The sequence below is a fragment of the Solanum lycopersicum genome, chromosome 9 (genome assembly GCF_036512215.1).
Source record: "Solanum lycopersicum chromosome 9, SLM_r2.1".
NCBI classification, from domain to species: domain Eukaryota; kingdom Viridiplantae; phylum Streptophyta; class Magnoliopsida; order Solanales; family Solanaceae; genus Solanum; species Solanum lycopersicum.
The window spans coordinates 60,340,956-60,353,181 of NC_090808.1; the positions used below are offsets into that span (position 1 = coordinate 60,340,956).

Genomic DNA, 12,226 nt, shown 5'->3' on the forward strand with positions numbered 1-12,226 from the left:
AATTCCAGATTAAAACAAAACATAATACATAAATATGTATTTTAATTAGTATAACTTACATAAATATCATAGTGTAAAATCTAAATTACCTTTTATTCCTATTATTTTTATAATTACATAAATTCCATATTTTTTTAGACATTTCAGATACATAATTAAGGATCCGGTGTTGCATTTATTAAGGGAAAAAAAACTGTAAAATCAATTTAAAATCTCATAGTATCCATTTGTTCCACTAATTAAGGGGGAAAACTGAAAATTAAATTAAGATTCCATAATTCAAAATCCTATAATGTAACAACCCAAAAAAATCAAAAAATTAAATTTCTTCTTTTTGTTCATCGTTCTCTCTATTTCATAAAAAAAAATTGTCGAAATTTTGAAAAGCGGGATGAGTTATGAAGGATTGTATGGAATTGTTGTTGGACAAACGATTTCTTTTGTAAATCTTCAAGTTCATTGAATATTTTTTCGATTTTGATTCAAGATTATCGAAAATTTTGAGATTCTAAATTCTTCTCCAATCATTGAAGATCCTTTCCATTTTCATTCAAAATTGACGAAAATTTTGAATTTTAAAATTATTCTCCTAGTTCATTGAAGATTCTTTCAATTTTGATTAAAAATTATCAAATTTTTTGAGAAGATACATCATGAAGATCCTTTCAGTTTAAATTGATAAGTGTTGTATTTCTACTAGGTACACTAAATAAGAAAGTGTTGCTCATAAAATTTTAGGTTTGAGATCAATACATTATTATTTTGCAATTGTTATGTCACAGATACATTTAGTATAAATTAAAATTTACGTATCATAACTAAAAAATTAGATCATGATATATTATTATTTATGTATATTCTTTTGTTTGAGATCACAAAGATCCTTTCGATTGAATTGATAAATATTATATTTTTACTAGATACATTAAATGAGTAAGTGTTACCCATAAGATTTTAAGTTTGAGATCGATAGATTATTGTTTGGTAATTGTTATGTATAATATATATCTAGTATAAATTTGAACACTTTATTTTTTTAAAAAAATACATTATATATCATGCATTAATTTTTTTTAGTTATGATACGTAAATTTTTTAGCGCTGATACATTAATCATTAAGTAAGATACATTACATTTTATACATGATACATTAATCTGATTCGTGAGATACATTAATCTGATGCACTGATATATTAATTCAATGCGCAAAAATGAGGGATTTTGAAAATTTGTAAAACAATAGATTTAAAGCTCGATCATGTGTGCTTTGCTTACAAATGTATCACTAATATAATTTGATATTGTGTACGAAAATATATTCTTTTAAATTTAAAAAACCGTAGAAGATACATAGTAACACTTGATACATGATAAAATGATACATCTGGTAGAGACTACTTCTCTTCATTTCATAATGTAGTTTCACTAGCAAAAGAGGATCTCCTTTCCCTTATGTATATTGTGAAGGTGAAAATGGAGGAGAATCCGGTAATTCTTTGGGGAAAAAATTTAAAGCGAAAACTTGAGTTTTTTTTAAAAAAATTATGGAGAGATATTACTGAAAATAGAGAGAATTAAATCTGAAAATTGAAAAATGAAGGAAGTAAAGATTGAGGGAGTGAAAATAGGAAGATATAGTGAGTGAAAATAGGAAGAGGTTGAGGGAGTGAAATAAGGAGTAAAAATAGAAAGAAAAACGTGTATAACTTCATGTATCTGGAACAATGGGTTTGAAAGGAAAAAGTGGAATTTTAGAAATATTTTTAAATGATAGGGAATAATAGAAATTATGAAAAATAAAGATGTGTATATAGGTAATTTATCCTTTTAAGTATATTCATATTTTTCAAATTTAAATATTTATAAGTAGACACTTAAACTTATATAAAATTGAAGAAGTAAACACACGTGTCTTTTTACATTTCACATACAATTAAAATGTATATTCATATTAGATAATTTACTCACGCTTCGCACGGGCATGAAATAATCTTTCTAAACTTTTTAACAACCTTTCCAATAATCGATTATTATAAAATAAAAAAGAGAGAGAGAGTAAATTTTAATAGGTTTCAAGAACAATTCAACATAAATTAAATAATTTGAATGTAAATAGATAGTAAATATATAGTGAATGATTAAACATATCTTGATATCTAATCATTTTTATCTTTTACATAATTTATCATAATAATATGTTTAGAATCGTCAATATTGGTTAGGCTCGTTGGACTGATCTGGCCTAACCCGGGATTTAATAGGGTTGGGCTAAGATTTTTGGAGACCATTTAAGAAAAGAGTTTTTTAGCCCGGTCTGAATAAACCTGTTGATTTGTGGGGCTGGAGAAATATAGGTAAGGTCAGCCCGTGGGCCAATAAAAATTAATGAAAAAATATACTATAATATTAAAATTTAAAATTAAAGAGAGTCCAAACTCAAAAGAAATAGGTTAATATTTCTATTTAGATATTTATACTTTTTCTTAGAAAAAAACTTAATAAATACTATAAAGATAATTTTATGGGATAATTTCAGAGACCTCCTCCAAGTTTCGCTCTATAACACTGATCTCCCATGTGGTTTACGATATTACGTCAACCTTCCTTATTTTCATTTACTTGTAATCATTCTTTAGATCTATTTAATTTAGATTTGACAATTTTACTCTTTTTATATTAATTTCTTCATATTAATGTATATTATATAAAATAAATTATTTATCAAACATTTTAAAAATAAAGTAACACAAATATATATTCTTTTTTAATCAAACAAAGATCAAAATCTTCACTTGACCTGATTCACCATTTTCACAAAATATTAACTCTTAATATCCATTTCACCTTTATCAATTCACGTAGACTTTTCTTCTACAATAACCCATCATTTTACAGCAACAATTTATTTAACTAGAAGATAAAAATAAACTCCTCAAGAGAGAAATTTGATAAGAACGATCAGATTTTGTTCTAGTTAAACATTTTGACGAGTGAAAAAGAAATATGATCCAACAAATAGAGATAAATCGTTAAAAATTGGATCTAAACTTGCATATATAAGGGTAAAATTGTCAAATTTAAATTGATTTATATTAATTTTAAATAGATTCAAAGAATGGTTACAAGAAAATAAAAATAAGGGAGATAAACGTAATATTATAAACACAAGGGAGGTGAGTGTTATAGAGCAAAACTTGGAGAGAGTTCTCTGAAATTATCCCTAATTTTGTTTGTAGATTTGATTAACAAGTAGTAACATTAGCATCATATCATATTGTTTTGTCGATATTTATGATAATATTTTAAAACTATAATTTATAATTTAATAATTTAAAAAATATAATTTTTAAAAAAGTGGGTTGGCTCGACAAGCCTATAGCCCACTTACATGTGCGTTGGGCCGGTCATTTTATGGCCCACATCAAAAATAGGCTAGCCCGGCCTGACCCATAAACTGTCAGTCTGTATGGGTTAGCTCGGATGGGGTGGGCTAGCCCATATTGACACCTCTAATTATGTTTGATGATATAATTGTCTTGTTAAAACTGAGTGATGTTTTTATCTAGCGATTAAACATCATTTTCTCTATTATTTTGTACATGAAAAATACAGAATATGATAATTTTCTTGTTAGAGTAACTCTCTCTGAGAAAAAAATTATGTGAAATTTTTTTATAATCAATAGCAGTTATAAATAAATTAAGGCCATTAAAAATGAAAACCACAACATCATAAATAAATTTTCTTACAGACAATCTACTTGTTTGAGGTCAAACGAAGGAGAAAAATAACTTTGGAATTGTCATAGCAAAATAATATTGTTGACCCTTTTAGAAATTCATTACTCATTAAACTGTTGCTTTGAAGGTCCTTCTAGATGTTTCAGCAATGTCACTTTATGACTTTTTCAAAAATATGTATGTCTAATTGTTGCATTATATAAAAGTACAAGTAGATCAAAATGTTGGAGTCTAGTCTCATGTTAAAGAAATATTCTCGAACATTAAAAATTTAAATATGAGTCCAATCTAGACAACTCAAAAACGCTCAACAATGACCTGGTACATGAAAGATAACAAATCTATGTCAATAGACATATTTTTTGTAGCTTAAGATATTACTTTTATTAAGAGCATGTTTTGTTTCATATTATTCAAATTAAGCTTGTCGAAAATAGTCATAAGTCACATAAAAAATATTTAGAAGAGCTGAATGAGAAGGGAAAAAAAGAAAAAACATTACAAGGACAAAAATTTTGTCCAAGTGAGATCATATACATACAAAACGAAAAATAACAACACAATTTTAAGGAGACAATAAAAGAGCGAGAAAAAACATACATTAAAGGAAGTAACCATGAGATATTCAATGATGATACAAATCATTCTAACCAGAAAAGTTCTTACATTTTGAAAAAACATACCTCAAAAAATTGACTAACATTTCAATCAACTTTCAATCCTTAAAGTACTCATAATATCCATTGATAAAATTTAGTAAAAATAGATAACAATATAAAAACAAAAAAATATTGGCAGGCAAAGTTATTAATTCTGAGGAAATTTTTCTAAAGAAACAAAATTTCATCCTTGAATGTGAAGGAACTACATTGTTGATGAAAAAATTGGAGATCTATCAGGGCTTTTTTATTGTCAGTCAAACATTTCGATAGAGAAAACTTGCTTAAACACTCAATTAACATTTGTTATTTAATCTGTACTAACAAATACTTATAACAATAATTTTACGAAAACAAAAACAACAAAGTTTCAAGCATGTACTTAAAAATAACATTTAATAACATAAACATAAATTAATTACTTTAAAAAAACATATCAAGATTTATAACAATAGAATGAAACAGAATGAAAAAAATCCAGTTCACTGATTGCACAGTGTCCCCTTAAGGAAACTATTCTCCTCTATAGCCAAGATTTAAAGGAACATATCCTCTCACGATAGAACGTTTTGATTCATGACCAATGTAGTGAAATAAGAACAATGATGTCAGCGAGTCATTCGAATAAGCAAAATACATAAATATTTAATTGATTAGAAGAAGAAGAAGAAGCTAAAAAAATTTCGTTGTTTTAAAATGAGAGGAAATTCCTCTATTTATAGACATCAAAAGGTAGTTTGAACAAATATTTATCGTGTCTTATCGGAAAGGTCACAAATCCTTAGGAAAGTCACAACTCTTCGGAAATATCACAACTCTTCATAAAAGTTACAACTTCTCATAAAAGTCGTAACTCTTCGTGAAAGGGGAATGCTAGTTTTGAAAATAAAGTGTAAATTAACAGGATATGTTGGTTTGTGGATGTGTCACATAGGGGGGCCTAGGGATTTCTTTATATATATATATATATATATATATATATATATATATATATATATATATATATATATATGTCCCATAGTTTTAATATGAAATTACAGTCTATCCCTACTAATAAGTTTCTGTCACGACCCAAAATCGGGCCGCGACTGGCACCCACACTTACCCTCCTGTGTGAGCGAACCAACCAATCTAGACCTTAACATTTCAATATAATATCAACATAAAGTAATGCGGAAGACTTAAACTCATTAATAAAAATCAATAATCAACTTCTATAACTCAAAACTTATCATTCCCCAAAATCTGGAAGTCATCATCACAAGAACATCTATAATCAAATTACTAAATTAAGAGTATTCTAAGAAGCTAAAAATACATAAGAAGCTAGTCCATGCCGGAAGTTCAAGGCATCGAGACTTGAAGAAGAAGATCCAGTCCAAGCTAGAAGCATTAGCTCACCCTGAATTTCCGATGTAGTAAGACTGGCTTGAATTACTGTTGAGTCGAAGACGACGGCACGTTTGCTGCACTCCACAAATAAACAAGAAGAAAACAATAAAAGTAGGGGTCAGTACAAAACACGGGTACTAAGTAGATATCATCGGCCAACTCAAAATAGAAAACAATATATATTAAGCAATATCATAAAATCAACTAATATCCTTAGCATGCAGCATTTATAGTTACCATAACCCTTGGTTACAACACCAAGCACATCAATGAGGACTCACGCCTCCTCATCATACTTATTTGGGAATTCAGTTCATTAGATTGAGTATATTAACATTTTTCAAGATTCATTATCTTTATTCCCCTCGTGTTGGTACGTGACACTTCGATCCTCATATACTATCCTGGTACCTGAACGTGGCACCCGATCCATATTCTATCCTGGTGTCGGAACGTGACACCCGATCCATATTCTATCCTGGTACCGGAACGTGGCACCTGATCCATATTCTATCCTGGTGTCGGAACGTGACACTCCAATCCTCATATACTATCCTGGTACCGGAACGTGGCACCCGATCCATATTCTATCCTGGTGTCAGAACGTGACACTCCGATCCTCATATACTATCCTGGTACCGGAACGTGGCACCCGATCCATATTCTATCCTGGTGTCGGAACGTGACACTCCGATCCTCATATACTATCCTGGTACCGGAACGTGGCACCCGATCCATATTCTATCCTGGTGTCGGAACGTGACACTCCGATCCTCATATACTATCATGGTACCGGAATGTGGCACCCGGCCCCCTAATCTCACTACTTTCATTCATCAAGCCTTCTTTTATACCAAGGCATCATCATTAACAAAGTAGATTAGGGTTTCTTTTCAAGATTTGGGATTCAATAACTTCATCATGCTTATTTATTCATAATTACATAATCACATCATTCATGCACGCATACAATTAAGCATATAGAAGGTTTACAATACTACTAACACATATCATTCGCTATTAAGAGTTTACTACGAATAGCATGAAAACCATAACCTACCTCCACCGAAGAATTGCGATCAACAAACTATCTTCTCAGAATCCTTGCTATCCTCTTCGTCTCTCTCTCTCTCTTTATGTTCTTTCTTATTTTTCTTATTCCAACCCTCTTTCTTTTACCCTAATTAACATATAATTAAGAATAAAAGATGGCAATAACGCCCCACTAATTAACTTAAGGTTACCTCTTTTAACCCCCAAGTAATTAGACTTATTAACGTTAACCCACTAACTTTATAATTAAGGCAAGAATAGTCAAAAACGTCCCTTAAAACGTATCAAGAAATCCGACCCAGACTGGGATTGCGCAACCTGCGACGGCCCGTCGTGCCTGCGACGGTCCGTCCTGCAGGTCGTCGCAAGGGTCAGAGACTCAATTTCCACTGAATAATCTGCTACGGTTCGTCACGCCTGTGACGGTCCGTCCTGCCATTCCGTTACGAAGTTCAGAGAGTCGATTTTCAGTACCCAATTTCAGATTTTCTAAGTGTTTTGAAACGAGACCCTGCGACGGTCCGTCGTGCCCATGACGGTCCGTCGTGGGGTCTGTCGCTTCTGCCAGTTTTTCCAGAATTGAAGTCTACTACTCAAAACGACTAAACAGGTCGTTACAGTTTCTGATTACATTGCTCCCTTAAAAATAAAAATAAAAAACGGATACAATAATTGAAGCTTGGATACATTAATATGTAGTTCATATATATCAAATATTGTCTCGGATACATTAATATGTAACTCAGATACATTAAAAACTAACTCGAATACATTAAAAACTTGCTTGGATACATTAATATGTAGCTGAGATACATTAAAATTAGCTCAGATACATTAAATATTGACTCAAATACATTAATATGCAGCTCGAATATATTAAAAAAATAAGACAATTTGGAAATTTTTAAAAATAATAAGGGATAATAGAAATAAGTAAATCAAAAGTAATTTATCCTCTTTTAGTTAAGTTTGAAAAAGAAAAATTCTCAACCCACGTACCCACCCTTTCCCACAAGTTTCTTTCAAAAAGTATTTTGTACCCGCACAACCTCGCCTCATAAAAGCCATAATTTGCCCTGCTATGCAAGTACTACTTACTACCTGTCCCGCTCCATAACTATCCCTATTAGTGTAGCGCTCTATAGAATGAACAAACAAAATGTGAGAAATCAATTGACATCCAAAAGCCAAGTCTATAGTATTAGTAGCATTACTAAAGTAATATTGTAGCACGTGATACTCTATTTGAGAGTGAGACACGTTAAATAAAGGAGGTTCGCTCGTCCAGTCAGTTTATTGTTCCACAAGAAACCTTAGTAAAATCAATCTTTTATATATATATATATATATGGAAATTGAACTTTAACGCAATAAACTCAAGGAAGACACGAAAATTTAAATATACAAAAATCAATTTGTTTTTATTTAATTCTGAGCATTATACAATGGTAGTGGAAAATGAAATTGATGAATGATTTAATTAAAAAATAAATTCCACGATTTTATTCTTCTTTGTCCCCTATCTCCTTTTAGGGTGATACCCTACATTCTTGGTCCAGCTCAAGACGTGAGGCTCTCAAATTCACCTGTTAAAAATACAACACAAAAAAATAAAAAATTTTAAAACATAAATAAATAGTTTGAATACAAGTGGACAAATTAATAATAATAATAATAATAATAATAATAATAAACGCTCCTCCATTACCAAATATTACCTACACTAATTCTGATAAATTAAATTTATTTGAAATATTTGTAGTTTAAAACTAATGATTTCGTATAACAATAAAGGTGCATAAAAATCTTAAAAGACCAATACATGAACAATCGAGACACGTAAAAAGGAAAATTTACTGAAATATACAATCTTATTTTTTCCTTATTTCCTCCTCTTTCTAAAAATCTGTTCTTTCTCTCCTAATATATTTAATATATTATAGCTATATATTAACATATTTGAGTCAGTATTTAATATATTTTAGCTCATTTTTATTAAATTTGAGCTACATATTATTTATTCGAGTTAGTTTTTAATGTATCCGAACTACATGTATTCGATTAATATTAAAATATATCCGAGATACTCTTTAATATATGCAAAAGATATGAATACTCTTTATACATGAAATTTATGTAGATTATAAATACCTTTCAGCGCCTTATAGCCGCAATCGGTTTCACATCTCAATGCACAATAAGTGGAGCCATGGCCATTGGAAGTGCAATCCTTTTGACAATTTTCGTTGCAGCTATCGAAAGTTACAGCCTTGGAAACGTGAACAACTGATAATACAATCATGCACATTAAAAATACTGATACAAGCTTATTTGCCTCCATTTTTTTCAAGAATGCTAATGTTTTTAATATTTTTTGTTGATAGATTTTGCTTTGCTTTTTTTTTTTCTATTTGATTTCCTTTGTTTTATTACTTGGGACGATTTGTTGAGCATATTGAGATTGAATATTTATAGGAATTTTCAACCATTTAAATCGAAGGACATACCTTAAAGTAAGGATTTTTTTTGTGGATTTCCTTGGATTTGGGAAACTAGCATTTTTAAAATTAAAGAGTCATGAGAATTGTGTTCCATAAATTAGAAAAAGCGACATTTCGTACAATATTTTTTGATCACTAATTAAATACTCCATCCATATGTTCAATAATAGTTGGCAACAATTGATTTGGCACACCGTACACTCCTATTAAATATTACTTTTGATACAACAAATGTTTTTATGACGAGAAGTGACTTTAATTTCTTTTAACATTAGATGACTCATTGAGACATCTGAAACGGTAAGTGTTTTTTGCAAAATGTACTTTATTTCTTCGTAAAATAACACTAGTTTTTTTTTTTTAAACTCTAGATGACTCGTGTCATGCTCAACATTGAGCAATTTTCCAACAAAATGAAATTCAAATTTGAGAAAGGTAATTTTCTATAACATTTATTTGTGGAACAAAGTTAAACAATTATATATATGTTTTTGAGCTTACTAGAAAAACAAAAATTATCAGATTGTTTATGTTCATCTTGGTGGACGGTGGTTCAACGAATATAAAAGATGATCAGTCCTACAATTGAATATATTCTAGCATACCAACTTAAATAATAGTAGCATACCTAGGCAGCAATTTCCTTATTATTTTTTTTAAAAAAAGAAAATTTATAAAATCGCTGTCGATTTATAAAAAAATCTTTTTTTGGAAAATCGTTGCCTAGGCAGCGATTTCCTTATTTCAATTTTTTATTTTTTTTACAAAAAGTTGAAAATCGCTGTCTAGGTAGCGATTTCAATTTTTTTAAAAAAAATTCACATTTTGCAAAATAGATGCAGTGGCAGCGATTTTGCTTTTTCCCGTGAAATAAATCGCTGTTGTTCCAGAGATTTTGCCGTTTTGGTTAATATAAAATTTTATATACCATTTTGAAATTTTGGTTAATATTTTGTACCCTTTAAACTCCGGACTCTAAAATTATTCCCTATGTAATCTATTGAGCTCTGCTCGAATTTCTCAGGTATAAAGCTTTCTGCGTCTAACCAATACTTTGGGTCCCTTCCCATCGCATAAACGTTAACCATGACTCTTGTTTTTAAAGGGATAGTGTAACCATTGATGGTTGTTTCTTCCATGCATTTTCTAGGGATTAAGAGAGGAATGGAGGATGAAGTCTCAATGTGTCTTTAACAACTTGTTTTAGATATTTTAATTCCTCTTATATACTCGTGTCAACCAAGGTGTATGCGGATTTGTTCCAATTTTGAATGAAGTTGATTGAAAAAATACGAACTTTTCTACAGAGAATTAAAATTTCGATATGATAGTGATTGCCCGAAATTCGAACCCGCCTCAATTACATCCTAATTAAAAGTTTCTTGTCCTTTAAATGCTTTTCTTACTTCTGCTTGGGCCTTTGCTGGTAAATTTGAATTTCTCATCATTTCTATGATGGCCCATGTTGTTATTGTTCCTGAAGTTTCTGTTGGCGCAGTGAACATGTTCAACATTCATTATTAATTTCATAAATTCATGAAATATTTCATAAAGATCTTTAAATCTGTCATTTTGTACCTACTTCTAATCTTGTCTTTGAGTTTCATCTTCGACAAGCCTCAAAGTAGGGAACATTTGTTGTTAGAGTTCTTTTAGGTTACTTTATCCTAAAATCTGACTTATGCCTATATAAAAGGTACTCCCTCTATCCACTTTTATTTGTCATGTTACACTCTTCGAAAAGTCAATTTGACTAATTTTTAAAGTTAAATTAGATTACATTAATTCGATATTTTAAACAAATTAATTAGATATTCAAAAACTATATGAAATGTAATATAAACTGCAATTTTTTGCATATCAGTATGATAAAAAAATACATCTTAAAATGTTAGTCATAGTTCTTATAGTTTGACTCTAAAAAATAGAATTCATGACAGATATAGTGGACGGAGAGAGTAATATATATCGTATCTGAAAAAATTCAGAAATTTATTTGATATTCACAAAGATTAGATAAATGATATGACCAAACTCTTCTTGACAACCAAATACTTTATGAAGATCTATAATATCCTCTCATGGAGATTAAATAAATCTATAGAAGGTCCACATTATCTTAGTCCTCATTCAAGAAATACACTATTGATGACCCTTGAATCTAAAAGAAATCTTATAATAGAAGAGTCTAGGACCAACAAATTCATACACTTATTATTTTATCAAAGAAATTATGTTTAATTTCTTCTCACTTTAGTTGCAAACACATTTGATCAAGAATTTTGAAAAATATTTTTTTCTAGCGAATTAAAACAAGTTCCTTAAAAAGAAAATAAATGTGTTTTCTAATGGAAGTAAGGAAAAGTAGTATTTAACATTAAGTGTGTCATCCCAATCCTTCAATACAACTAATCTTCACCTCTATCCTATAGCCCTGGATCCCATCCCTATTACCTTCACCTCCACCTCCATCTTCCATTGTATTTGATTAAATATATATAAAAAATTGTAAGGATAATATTGAACACATGTGAAAGAATATATGCCTTCACTTAACGAGTAATGGACCAGATCCCTTAATACACTGATGAATGAAACCAGAAAGTAAAATACAATAAAATCAACACGATGATTTTACGTGGAAACCTCCTTGCTTAAGGGAGTAAAACCACGACAGGTCTCACAAGATTTTCAATCGTTTTCACTAATCTTCAAAAGCAAAAGTAAAACACGATTAAAACAAAAGTGAAAAAGTTTTTAATCTCACGTTTAAGCAATAGTCCCTATTGCTTAACAAGCCTAAGTAGAAAACAATCTACCCACTAAGCTATCCCACTTGGACAACCTAGACTTTTAACACTACACAACGATTCCTTTATA

The 12,226-nt window shown here is 29.9% G+C and overlaps 1 long non-coding RNA gene across 1 annotated transcript; it reads right to left on the reverse strand.

The window, feature by feature from the left end:
- Positions 1 to 8,239: 8,239 nt before the first annotated feature.
- Positions 8,240 to 9,241, reverse strand: LOC109121110 (uncharacterized). The gene is made up of 2 exons (XR_002028496.3): positions 8,997 to 9,241; positions 8,240 to 8,431 (listed from the first exon to the last, which is right to left on the reverse strand). It is a non-coding gene; the product is annotated as an uncharacterized lncRNA (long non-coding RNA).
- Between the last annotated feature and the right edge of the window lie 2,985 nt (positions 9,242 to 12,226).